General features: G+C 39.4%; 1 protein-coding gene across 1 annotated transcript in view; it reads right to left on the bottom strand.

The window, feature by feature from the left end:
* The window catches only part of DPP10 (dipeptidyl peptidase like 10), a 760,992-nt gene that overhangs the window by 723,312 nt on the left and 23,327 nt on the right, over positions 1-14,353 (bottom strand). The window lies entirely within an intron of this gene.

The following is a 14,353-nucleotide window of genomic DNA, read 5'->3' as shown; positions in this document are numbered from 1 at the left end:
TTCACCAGAGAAGACTCAATTCCTGGAGAACTCCAATTCCTGGAGAATTCCTATAATGAACATACTTACATTACAATCTATACTAATAGGTTTATAATTACAGTAATTACCTCTAAATATGGTGACCTGCATATATAATATTGTCTGGATTATATCTTGTTAAAATAGCTTCCTGGAGTTTCTGCTACACTGAATTAGAGTCACATCCATCTATGCCCAATTAGATAACGTTAAATAGCTATATTTATGTCATTTTCTTCTTGGTTTGTTAATCATAACTCTAAAATATTCCATGCATTCTTAATGTAATTTTCTTCAGAAATTAAAAAAATTTGAAGCTTAGTATAAATTGACATAAATTTAAAATATTTCTCACTAAAAACTTGCCTTTACATACTTTTTTTTATTTTTGAAACTCTCCATCATTTTTTAGGACTCTAGCAATAATTATTCCACAAAATGAATTTCGTAAAATGGTGAGTTAATATTTCATGAGTTCTTTTTTAGTTCAGACTCTTGTAAGACTTTAAAACTTTTGTCATTTCATTCATTTCTCTGGTGAAATGTTCTACATTTATGTTAATAAGTGCTAAAAAATTTAAATTCTTGGCTTTAACTTCTCACTCATTAATACAATGCAGTTCAGCTTCCAAAGCTTTTCAAGCAGGTCAGAAGTTCCTGCAATTCGTTGTATACTTATAGTCTAAAAGCTGAAAAACAAAGAAACAACAACAAATGTATCTATAAAAGCAGGCCATAGGAACAAGCCAGTTAACCTGCTGTGAGTTCTAAGCATCAGATACTTTCAAACAATGTTACAGTGTTTATACCAGTTCAGAATTCAAAAGTTATAAACAAGCTGTGATACACCTCATTGTACAATCCTGATCCGATTCTAAAAATAAAAATATCAAGCAATATTATTTTACTCCTTTGTTTCAATATTTTACTAACATACAACAAAAGACTACTATATAAAATTTAATTTTTCTCGAGCAATGGTGGAACTTAGCAATAAAGCATTTTTTAAGGTTTTCAAAATTATCTTTGACTTCATATTGTGCATTATTAAATACTGTTATTCATTTTCCTTAACTCTGTTTTGTAGAAAATATATTATTTAGGATAATAGCTTCCACTAGATTATTCTCTTTCATTGTAACTACTTCAGGCAACTTGATGTCAACTGTTGCAAAGACCCAACATTGGCCTGAGCCATTAATTACAGCTGGGTTGTCTTTGTCTAGAGTAGCTCTCCCACATACTACTTCTGTAAGTTGTGATAAATGGGAGCATCCGTGGAGGGCAACCTCCAAAGAGAATGTTACTGTTGTCAAGTTCCTGCTGCCATCATCTTATAAAGTTCAAGAAATGGAAGAACTTTACACACATCATCCACAGATGTTCACATTTTTCTCTTTCTCCTTATTTTTGTAGTATCTTCTTCTACTCTAGCCAGTGCAACCCAGCCTAGTCAGCTCAGCTGCACAGTTAATTCTTATCAGGAAGCACAAGAATTCCTCCTGATATACCAAGTTATGGCAAAATAATGATGATGATGATGATGATGGCAGTAATAATAACCATAATAATAATAAAAGCCAAAGACCATCATTCTGATGATCGGACATGAGTTTAAAGTACTGCTTCCTTTTTTACTCTTTTTTTCAAAGGGTTTTTTTTGTTTGTTTGTTTCTTATTTTTGATGTGGACCATTTTTTTTTTTTTTGTCTTTGTTAAATCTATTACAATATTCTTCTGTTTCATCTTTTGGTTTTTTGGCCACCAGATATTTGCAGTCTTAGTTCCCCAATCAGGGATCGAACCTGCACCCCTTATACTGGAAGGTGAAGTCTTAACCACTAGACCACCAGGGAAGTCCCCTTTTTGAGTCTTGACATTCCTCAGGAATAGTGGTCCTGCCCTTGGGGCCACCATTCTTACTATTAGGTTTTATAGACTCTTTCAATTGCTTATTCAGAAAGTCATTTGAGCTGCCTATTCCCTCCCCCTATCTGGATTTCAAATCCCAAGATATTGATTGGATTTGAAGTTCAAACTAATGTAATTAACTCACCTGTCAGTTTAGCTTGTGTTCTTGGTCACCTGGTCACACAGAAAGTTTCCAACACAACCCCCTCCAAGCCCCATACCCTCTAGGATTATGTTTCTCCCAGACTTTTTTCTTCCAAGTTTCTTTTACACTCTTTTAATCTTTGGAGTTTCTAAGCTTTTGGAGTTCTTGTCCTTCTGCTGTACATCATCTCACTCTGCACTTTTCCTGTGAGATTATATAACAAAAGGCTAAATGTTCATCACATCTGTCAAAACAAGTTCACCAAGGCTTCACCAGCCCTAGTACCCTTAAAGTGATTCACAAATTGGTAGCTATGATCAATACTAACCAGCTTAATAAAGATGACCTCTTCTTCTAAATGCCAAACTTCTTTCTCTTCAAATCATTTCTGCCACAAATGCAAATTTCACAACAATTTTTTTTGAAACTTTCTCATTAATGATTCAAAATTAACAAATCCCAGTCTCTGCCCTTAAGAGATGTGGCTATTTGGAGAGACACCAGTAAACAGGTAAATACAAAATAGGATGGAGTAAAAGATTCTAAAAGATTGTAGCTGGAGAGCACTTAGCTGAAACCAATCAGATAGAATGCTTAAAATGCCACACATAGCTTTATTCCTGAGGACTGCAAGTCAGAGTCAACATAAAAGGGTAGTAAATCAAAGTAAAAAGAGTTTTTGAGGTGAAACTTTGAAGAGCAAATCTCTACAGATATTCAGGGATACTTGGTAATTTCCTATTTGTGCTCGATCTTCATCTCCGTCATTCCCATGGGCACCTCACTGCAATAATCATCAGTAGCATCATTGTGTCTACATAAAGTTCCACTAGAAGGTTGACCTTGTAAGTTTAGGAATAGTATAATGCTTGACATATAATAAATACTCAATAAATGTTTATTTAACTAAAAAGAATAGGACTTTTTTCATAGAGTTTGGAGTATAAACGGAAGTACCCATCTCTAAGAAATAAAAAAATCTTTATGTGCCATTTTGGGGTACCAAAACATTTTATTACAGCAGTGGATAATATTATTCTACGTTCTTGTCTGCTCTGAGTAAGAGAGAGTTGCTTAAAATGTGGTCAGAGCTACTTTTGCACAACTTAGGTCATTGTGCCAAGAGAAATCTCCGAGCAACTTATTACTTTTCCTTCACTGGGTGTGCGCGTGCATGTGTGTGTGTGTGTGTGCATGTGCACACATGTGTGCAAATTTTCACATTTTCCTTCACTGGGTGTGTGTGTGCACACACAATCTTTCACATTCCGAAAAGGACTCTTGGCAGCCTGTGATCCCTGTGGTGTAAGCCACACTACTCTTCTCAGGTGGTAAGTTTACTACCAGGATGCGCTTGGTTTCTACATTCCCATCTCCCCTAAAAGTGAGGGAAGATGCAAATAGGAAGCAGTATTCCAAGTAGAACAGGTAGTGTGGAGGAGTGGAGAGCACAGAAAAACAGCTTTCCATCACTCAGATTACATAAGGGTCTTCTGAGATGGCCTTCCCACCTTCTCCATTAGTTAAATAGCTCTCGCTTGATCCACGGGTAAATAAAGGAGAAAGGAGCCATATGTAGGGACGTACACCATGGAGAGGGGTATCTGCGCTAGCACTGAAGTCCATTTTTAGGCAATACCACGGAGAACAGGATAATTTTCATGTACTGTTAAGGTCTAAGGAGTGAAAGGAATAATTTTTAAGAATATTTTACAAAGAATGATATTCCTGAGAACCCCAAAGATTTTGTTCCTGGATCATTTTACCCCATCCTAAAATGCTCACTTAGTGTGAAATCTTTGGAATTCCATGGATACCAGGTTAGCTGCTGCTTCTAGCATGAAATGTAACCAGATGAAATATTTCACAGTGGCAGAATTCATTGAAGTAATTATATGTCAGAATTAAAGTATCCTTGCAGCCATAACAACCAACTTCTATGTACAATGTCTCCCCATCCTTTAAAATTTACACCTTCTCAGAAGTCTAGATACATATTTTACTTTTTGGCAACAAATTATTACAGATGGTCATAATTTCTCTGAAGTTGAAAGTTTATTTAGAACATATGATACTTTCAATGAAATAGTGCATTAAATTTATTTCCAAATAAATATATGTCTTGACTATACCTCGATACATGTGATTACTTTATATACAATTCTATGTTTAAGTGAAAATAATAAATTCTTGTCTTTTTAAGCATCACTGCATCTGAAGGATTATTTTCTATTAACTACAACTTGCCTCCACATTCTAAAGAGGCTCACATGTATAGACTATGGCCAAATATAGCACTGACGCCACGATATCACTTTTTAAAAAATTTTTATTGACACTGACCCTAAGGTCTGTCTAGTCAAGGCTATGGTTTTTCCAGTGGTCATGTATGGATGTGAGAGTTGGACTGTGAAGAAGGCTGAGCGCCGAAGAATTGATGCTTCTGAACTGTGGTGTTGGAGAAGACTCTTGAGAGTCCCTTGGGCTGCAAGGAGATCCAACCAGTCCATTCTGAAGGAGATCAACCCTGGGATTTCTTTGGAAGGACTGATGCTGAGGCTGAAACTCCAGTACTTTGGTCACCTCATGTGAAGAGCTGACTCATTGGAAAAGACTCTGATGCTGGGAGGGATTGGGGGCAGAAGGAGAAGGGGATGACAGAGAATGAGATGGCTGGGTGGCATCACTGACTCAATGGATGTGAGTCTGAGTGAACTCCGGTTGTTGGTGATGGACAGGGAGGCCTGGTGTGCTATGATTCATCGGGTCACAAGGAGTCGGACACGACTGAGTGACTGAACTGAACTGATTGACACTGAAGCTTCTCTTCAAATTCCTAGTCTGATCCGCAACCCTTAAATATTAAGTGGTATTATGAATTTTTTTTTAATTTAACTACAATCTAATCTAATCAACTTACATTAGATTCAAGTGTACATTAGTGATTTGATATTTTCATACATTACAAAATGATCAGCGTGATAAAGCTGATTACCATCAGTGACCATACAAATGGAGAAGGAAATGGCAACCCACTTCAGTATCCTTGCCTGGAGAATCCCATGGACAGAGAAGCCTGGAGGGCTACTGTCCACAGGGTCGCAAGAGTTGGACATGACTTAGTGACTAAACTGTCACCACCACCATACAAAAACACTGCAAACAACTGAATCAAAAGATGGGCAGAAGACCCAAATAGACATTTCTCCAAAGAAGACGTACAAATGGACAAGGGGCACATGAAAAAATGTTCAACAATGCCAATTATTGAAGAAATGCAAATCAAAACTACAATGAGATGTCACCTCACACCAGTCAAACTGGCCATCATTTAAAAAATCCACAAACAATATATTCTGGAGAGGATGTGGAGAGAAGGGAACCCTCCTATACTGTCAGTGGGAATGTAAATTGGTGCAGTCATTATGGAGAACAGTATGGAGGTGCCTTAAAAAACTAAAAATTGAGCTATCACAGGATCCTGCCATCCCATTCCTGGGCGTATATCCAGAGAAAAACACACTGTGAAAGAATACATGCACCCCAATGTTCACTGCAGCACTGTTTAGCCAAGATACAGAAGCAACCTATAAGTCCATCAACAGAGAAACGGGTAATGGAGATGTGGTACATATATGCAATGCGATATTACTCAGCCACTAAAGAGACTGCAATAATGTCATTTGCAGCTATACGGATGAACCCAGAGATGGTCATACTCGATGAAGTAAACCAGACAGAGAAAGGAATATCATATGATACTGATAATAAACGGAATCTAAAAGGAAATGATATGAGTGAACTGACTTACAAAACAGAAACAGACTCACAGATTTAGAGAAGGAAATTGTGATAACCAGGGGAGAAAAGTGAGGGGAAGGTATAGTTAGGGAGTTTGGATGGACAGTTACACAGTGCTACATTAAAACAGACAACCAACAAGGATCTGCTGTGTAGCACAGGAAACTCTGTTCAACATAATGTAACAACCTAAATGGGAAAAGAACTTGAAAAAGAATAGATAAATGTATATGCATAACTGAATCCCTTTGCTGAACACCTGAAACTATTGCAACATTGTTAATCAACTATACTCCTCCTACATAAAATATAAAGTTTAAAAAAAGGCACAACTAAAATACAGTATGTCTCTGACTATTTTCCCCACATTTTACATTTCATACCCATGACTCATTTATTTTCCTACTGGAAAGTTTTACCTTCTTATTTCCCTCACCTGTTCCCATCCCAACCACCAGTTGTTCTCTGTATTTCATTGGATCACTTTCATTCTTACAATATTTTTCACCATTTAAACCACCTTTAAATTCTTCACATGCTCATATAGTGTTTATGCTCAGATATAGTTCTGATTTGACCAACATTATTTGAGTCTGTGGTAGTTTTGAGATGCTTGCAAATTCTTTACACATCTCTAATAAAGTAGTTTTCCCTTTTTGTTATTTGGGTTGACCCTATATCTTGCTTTAACCAATACAAAGTGGCAGAAGAGAAGCTCTATAACTTCCAAGGTTGATTATTAAGAGATCTTCAATTTCTGCCTTCACTGCTTGAAATGTTCCCTTTTGGGAGACAACTAAATGGCACAAAGGACAAGCTATCTGTGTGGTGAAAGATAAAGGCCATGTGAACACGTCCCAAGATACCAGCCCCACGAGTGACACCTCCTTGGCCCTTTCACCTAGCCTAGTTCCTAGTAGAGTTAGTGACACTGCAGGGAACTGGAGAGCTGTCACCCATTTCTGCAAGGATAAACAAACAAAATTATGAGCAATAAAGGAGTTGTTATTTTAAGCCACCAAGTGATTGAGCAATGGGTTATGGAAAAAAATAAAAACAAATAACAGAATCTGCCTAAGACAACTTCAGAATAATTCCAGTTTTTGAGGCAAGAATACTGAAGTGGTTTGCCATTACCTTCTCCAGTGGACCATGTATTGTCAGAACTCTTCACCATGACCCATCCATTTTGGGTGGCCCTGCAAGGTATGACTCATAGCTGCACTGAGTTACACAAGGCTGTGATCCATGAGATCATTTTTGTCAGATTTCTGTGAATATGATTTTCATCCTGGAAGCCATAGGACTGTACTTCTTGATTCTTCTGTTTGCCCTCTGATGGATGAGGACGAGAGGGTTGTGCAAGCTTCCTGATGGGAGGGACTAACTGTGGGGAAAACTGAGTCTTGCCCTGGAGGGCAGGGTTATGCTCAGTCAGTTTAGTTCAGTTGCTCAGTCGTGTCTGACTCTTTGTGACCCCATGGTCTGAAGCACGCAGGGCTTCCATGTCCATGACCAACTGCCAGAGCCTACTCAAATTCATATCCATTGAATCAGTGATGCCTTCCAACCATCTCATCCTCTGTCATTCCCTTCTCCCCCTGCCTTCAATCTTTCCCAGAATCATGGTCTTTTCTAGTGAGTCACTTCTTCACATCAGGTGGCCAAAGTATTGGAGCTTCAGCTTCAGCACCAGTCCTTCCAATGAATATTCATGACTGATTTCCTTTAGGATGGACTGGTTGGATCTCCTTGCAGTCCAAGGGACTCTCAAGAGTCTTCTCCAACATCACAGTTCAAAAGCATCAATGCTTCATCGCTCAGCTTTCTTTATAGTCCAACTATCACATCCATAAATAACTACTGAAAAACACAACTTTGACTAGATGGACCTTTGTTGGCAAAGTAATGTCTCTACTTTTTAATATCCTATCTAGGTTGGTTCATAGCTTTTCTTCCAAGGAGTGAGCATCTTTTAATTTCAAGGCTGCAGTCACCATCTGCAGTTATTTTGGAGGCCAAAAAAAAAAAGAAGTGTATCACTCTTTCCCCTGGAAACAATCTATTTGCCATGAAGTGATGGATCAGATGCCATGATCTTCGTTTTCTGAATGTTGAATTTTAAGTCAACTTTTTCACTCTCCTCTTTCACTTTTCATCAAGAGGCTCTTTAGTTATTCTTCACTTTCTTCCATAATGGTGGTGTCATCTGCATATCTGAGGATACTGATATATCTCCCAGCAATCTATATTCCAGCTTGTGCTTCATCCAGTCCAGCATTTTTCATGATGTACTCTGCATATAAGTTAAACAAGCAGGGTGACAATATACAGCCTTGACACATTTCTTTAGCGATTTGGAACCAGTCTGTTGTTCCATGTCCAGTTCTAATTGTTGCTTCTTGACCTGCATACATATTTCTTAGAAGGCAGGTCAGGTGACCTGGTGTTGCCATCTCTTAAAGAATTTTCCACAGTCAAAGGCTTTGAGATAGTCAATACAGCAGAAGTAGATGTTTTACTGGAACTCTCTTGCTTTTTCAATGATCCAATGGATGTTGGCAATTTGAATTCTTGTTCTTCTGCCTTTTCTCAATCCAGTCTGAACATCTGGAAGTTCACGGTCCATGTACTGTTGAAGCCTGGCTTGGAGAATTTTGAGCATTACTTTACTAGCATGTGAAATGAATGAAACTCTGTGGTAGTTTGAACGTTCTTTGGCATTGCCTTTCTTTGGGATTGGGATGAAAACTGACCTTTTCCAGTCCTGTGGCCACTGCTGAGGTTTCCAAATTTGCTGGCATATTGAATGCAGCATTACCACAGCATCATCTTTTAGCATTTGAAATAGCTCAACTGGAATTCAATTACCTTCACTAGCTTTGTTTGTAGTGATGCTTCCTAAGGTCCACTTGACTTCACATTCCAAGATGTCTGGCTCTAGGTGAGTGATCACACCATCGTGGTTATCTGGGTCATGAGAATCTTTTTTGTATAGTTCTTCTGTGTATTCTCAGTATATGCTCAGTAAAGCTTTAAACCTATTCTCTGCTGATGGGTTGGGCTGTGTTCCCTCCCTGTTAGTTGTCTGGCCTGAGGCAGCTACCAGGTTAGCACCATAATTAACCAGACTGTCCTTTGTGACTTAAAGAAATTACAGTTACTCATTTCAAGTATTTTGCAACAAAATGCTTATCCAAAAATTATTTTTCAGGGTCCAAGATAAAAAGAACAGATGTGTCTCAAAGGTCTTGATGTAAAGCAGTTTCATGTTAGAAAACAGCATTGAAATGTTCTGTATTCACAAATCAAAACAAAGATGAGATGTTTCCATTATTTATCTGTGCCTGCACACACATACACTCAAAACTATAGTGACATTCTCTACCAGAACTACATTGTGTGCTGTGTGTCTTTGGTCGCTCAGTTGTGTCTGACTCTTGAGACCCCATAGATTGTAGCTTGCCAGGCTCCTCTGTCCATGGGATTCTCTAGGCAAGAATACTGGAGTGGGTTGCCATAAAGTGATAGACTTTTAATTACTTCTGTATTACTTCCTGTCTCTTTAGTTTAAAAAGAATGAAAAGAAGGAAGGAAAAGAAAGAGAAAAAGCAGAAGCAGGAAGGTAGGTTATTTTAAGGAAGAATGCCTGAGGTTACCCTCAGTGCTTCCAAAGTAAACACTTAATTCCCATGCGGCTCAGTGGTAAAGAATATACCTGTCAATGCAGGAGACACAGGAGATGAGGGTCAAGAAGACCTTCTGGAGGAGGAAACGACAACCCACTCCAGAATTCTTGTCTGGAAAATTCCATGGACAGAGGAACCTGGTGGACTAGAATCCATGGTGTTGCACAGAGTCAGACACAACTGAGCACGCACGCATGCACTGAAAGAATAGGCAGAAACAGTCCCCCATTCAGAACAGCTTTTTTTTTTAGCATAATCCTGGATGTCTAGATGTATATATACATATGAATTTCTATTGATAGGATGATAAAGTTAGATTTTGCCAGGAGAAAAACTTAAAATTCATCTATGATGTATGTCCTGAAACTCTATAGGTATACAGAGGGTTAGGTGTGTCACCTAACACACTAATATCCTGGGATTAAGAGACTCCGGATACACTGCTCTGTCTCACTGTACTTATATTATCTGATCTAAGATTGGGGTTCCCTTGTGGCTCACCTGGTAAAGAATCCACCTGTAATTCAGGAGACCTGGATTCAATCCCTGGGATGGGAAGATCCCCTGGAGAAGAGAAAGGCTATCACCCTAATATCAAAACCAGACAAAGATGCCACAAAAAAGGAAAACTATAGGCCAATATCATTGCTGAACATAGATGCAAAAATCCTTAACAAAATTCTAGCAAACAGAATCCTACAGTATATTAAAAACATCATACATCATGACCAAGTGGGCTTTATCCCAGGGATACAAGCATTCTTCAGTATCTGCAAATCAATCAATGTGATACACCACATTAACAAATTGAAAGATAAAAATCATATGGTTATCTCAATAGATGCAGAGAAAGCCTTTGACAAAATTCAACATCCATTTATGATAAAAACCCTCCAGAAAGCAGGTACAGAAGGAACATACCTCAATATAATAAAAGCCATATATGATAAACCTACAGCAAACATTATCTTTAACGGTAAAAAACTGTTCCTGTCCCTAAAGTCAGGAACAAGAAAAGGATGCCCACTCTCACCACTACTATTCAACATGCTTTTGAAAGTTTTAGCCACAGTAATCAGAGAAGAAAAAGAAATAAAAGAAATACAGATTGGAAAAGAAGTAAAACTCTCACGGTTGCAGATGACATAATCCTTACATAGAAAACCCTAAAGACTCCACCAGAAAATTCCTAGAGCTAAACAATGAATATAGTAAAGTTGCAGGATATACAATTAACATACAGAAACCCCTTGCATTCCTATACACTAACAAAGAGAAAACAGAAAGAGAAACTAAAGAAACAATTTCATTCACCATTGCAATGAAAAGAATAAAATACTTAGGAATATTTCTACTTAAAGAAACAAAAGACCTATATATCAGTTCAGTTCAGTCGCTCAGTTGTGTCCGACTCTTTGCAACCCCATGAATCGCAGCACGCCAGGCCTCCCTGTCCATCACCAACTCCCGGAGTGCACTCAGACTCAGGTCCAACGAGTCACTGATGCCATCCAGCCATCTCATCCTCTGTTGTTCCCTTCTCCTCCTGCCCCCAATCCTTCCCAGCATCAGAGTCTTTTCCAATGAGTCAAATCTTCGAATAAGGTGGCCAAAGTACTGGAGTTTCAGCTTCAGCATCATTCCTTCCAAAGAAATCCCAGGGCAGATCACCTTCAGAATGGACTGGTTGGATCTGCTTGCAGGCCAAGGGACTCTCAAGAGTCTTCTCCAACACCACAGTTCAAAAGCATCAATTCTTCAGCGCTCAGTTTTCTTCACAGGCCAAATCTCACATCCATACATGACCACAGGAAAAATCATAGCCTTGACTAGACGGACCTTTGTGGGCAAACTAATGTCTCTGCTCTCCAATATGCTATCTAGGTTGGTCATAACTTTTCTTTCAAGGAGTAAGCGTCTTTTAATTTCATGGCTGCAATCACCATCTACAGTGATTTTGGAGCTCCAAAAAATAAAGTCTGACACTGTTTCCACTGTTTCCCTGTCTATTTCCCATGAAGTGATGGGACCAGATGCCATGATCTTCGTTTTCTGAATGTTGAGCTTTAATCAACTTTTTCACTCTCCACTTTCACTTTCAGCAAGAGGCTTTTTAGTTCCTCTTCACTTTCTGCCATAAGGGTGGTGTCATCTGCATATCTGAGGTTATTGATAATTCTTCTGGCAATCTTGATTCCAGCTTGAGCTTCTTCCAGTCCAGAGTTTCTCATGATGTACTCTGCATGGAAGTTAAAGAAGCAGGGTGACAATATACAGCCTTGACATACTCCTTTTGCAATTTGGAACCAGTCTGTTGTTCATGTCCAGTTCTAACTGTTGCTTCCTGGCCTGAATATAGGTTTCTCAAGAGGCAGGTCAGGTGGTCTGGTATTCCCATCTCTTTCAGAATTTTCCACAGTTTGTTGTGAGCCACACAGTCAAAGGCTTTGGCACAGTCAATAAAGCAGAAATAGATTTTTTTTTCTGGAACTCTCTTGCTTTTTTGATGATCCAGCGGCTATTGGCAATTTGATCTCTGGTTCCTCTGCCTTTCAGGAAGTTCACGGTTCATGTATTGCTGAAGCCTGGCTTGGAGAATTTTGCGCATTACTTTACTAGCGTGTGAGATGAGTGCAAGTGTGCGGTACAATTGTGTGTGCATTCTTTGGCAATGCCTTTCTTTGGGATTGGAATGAAAACTGACCTTTTCCAGTCCTGTGACCACTGCTGAGTTTTCCAAATTTGCTGGCATATTGAGTGTAGCACTTTCACAGCATCATCTTTCAGGATTTGAAATAGCCCACCTGGAATTCCATCACTTCCACTAGCTTTGTTCGTAGTGATGCTTTCTAAGGCCCACTTGACTTCGCATTCCAAGATATCTGGCTCTAGGTGAGTGATCACACCATCATGATTATCTTGGTCTTGAAGATCTTTTTTGTACAGTTCTTCTGTGTATTCTTGCCACCTCATCTTAATATCTTCTGCTTCTGTTAGAGCCATACCATTTCTGTCCTTTATCAAGCTCATCTTTGCATGAAATATTCCCTTGGTATCTCTAATTTTCTAGAAGAGATCTCTAGTCTTTCCATTCTTTTGTTTTCCTCTATTTGTTTGCATTCATCACTGAGGAAGGCTTTCTTGTCTCTCCTTGCTATTCTTTGGAACTCTGCATTCAGATGCTTATATATTTCCTTTTCTCCTTTGCTTTTCACTTTTCTTCTTTTCACAGCTATTTGTAAGGCCTCCTCAGACAGCCATTTTGCGTTTTTGCATTTCTTTTCCACGGGGATGATCTTGATCTCTGTCTTCTGTACAGTGTCATAAACCTCAGTCCATACTTCATCAGGCACTCTATATATCAGATCTAGTCCCTTAAACTATTTCTCACTTCCACTGTATAATCATAAGGGAGTTGATGATTTTTTATGATTTTATGATTTTGCTATGAGCACACAGGAGGCTGTCACCTGCGTACATAATGTGGCCAAGAGGAGCTGCCCCAGTCCGAGGTCAGGAGCAGCAGCGGAGAGGAGCTACCCCATGCCCGAGGCCAGGGGCAGCGGCCGGGGGGAGCAACTCCATGTCCAAGGAACGGTGGCCGCGTGGGTGCAGGGGGCCTAGAGGAGCTATTCCACGTTCGAGGTCAGTAGAGGCGGCAGTGAGGAGATACCCCTCATCTAAGGTAAAGAGCAGCAGCTGTGCTTTGCTGGAGCAGCCATGAAGAGATACCCCACATCCAAGGTAAGAGAAACCCAAGTAAGATGGTAGGTGTTGCCAGAGGGCATCAGAGGGCAGACACACTAAAACCATAATCACAGAAAACTAGTAATCTAATCACACGAGGACCACAGCCTTGACTAACTCAATGAAACTAAGCCATGCCCTGTGGGGCCACCCAAGATGGGCAGGTCATTTTGTGGAGAGGTCTGAAAGAATGTGGCCCACTGGAAAAGGGAATGGCAAACCACTTCAGTATTCCTGCCTTGAGAACCCCATGAACAGTATGGTAGGATAATGATAGGATACTGAAAGAGGAACTCCCCAGGTCAGTAGGTGCCCAATATGCTACTGGAGATCAGTGGAGAAATGACTCCAGAAAGAATGAAGGGATGGAGCCAAAGCAAAAACAATACCCAGTTGTGGATGTGACTAGTGATAGAAGCAAGGTCCGATGCTGTAAAGAGCAACATTGCATAGGAACCTGGAATGGCAGGTCCATGAATCAAGACAAATTGGAAGTGGTCAAACAAGAGATTGCAAAAGTGAACGTGGATATTTTAGGAATCAGCAAACTAAAATGGACCGGAATGGGTGAATTTAACTCAGATGACCATTATATCTACTACTGCAGACAGGAATCCCTTAGAAGAATTGGAATAGCCATCATGGTAAACAAAAGAGTCCAAAATGAAATATTTGGATGCAATCTCAAAAACGACAGAATGATCTCTATTCATTTCCAAGGCAAACCATTCAATATCACAGTAATCCAAGTCTATGCCCCAACCAGTAACACCGAAGAAGCTGAAGTTGAACGGTTCTATGAAGACCTATAAGACCTTTAAAACTAACGTCCAAAAAAGATGTCCTTTTCATTATAGGGGACTGGAATGCCAAAGTAGGAAGTCAAGAAACACCTGGAGTAACAGGCAAATTTGGCCTTGGAATGCGGAATGAATCAGGGCAAAGACTAATAGAGTTTTGCCAAGAAAACTCACTGGTCATAGCAAACACCCTCTTCCAACAACACAAGAGAAGATTCTACATATGGACATCACCAGAT

This window comes from Budorcas taxicolor, chromosome 2 (genome assembly GCF_023091745.1).
Source record: "Budorcas taxicolor isolate Tak-1 chromosome 2, Takin1.1, whole genome shotgun sequence".
Taxonomy (NCBI): domain Eukaryota; kingdom Metazoa; phylum Chordata; class Mammalia; order Artiodactyla; family Bovidae; genus Budorcas; species Budorcas taxicolor.
This window is presented reverse-complemented; position numbering and strand designations above follow the sequence as displayed.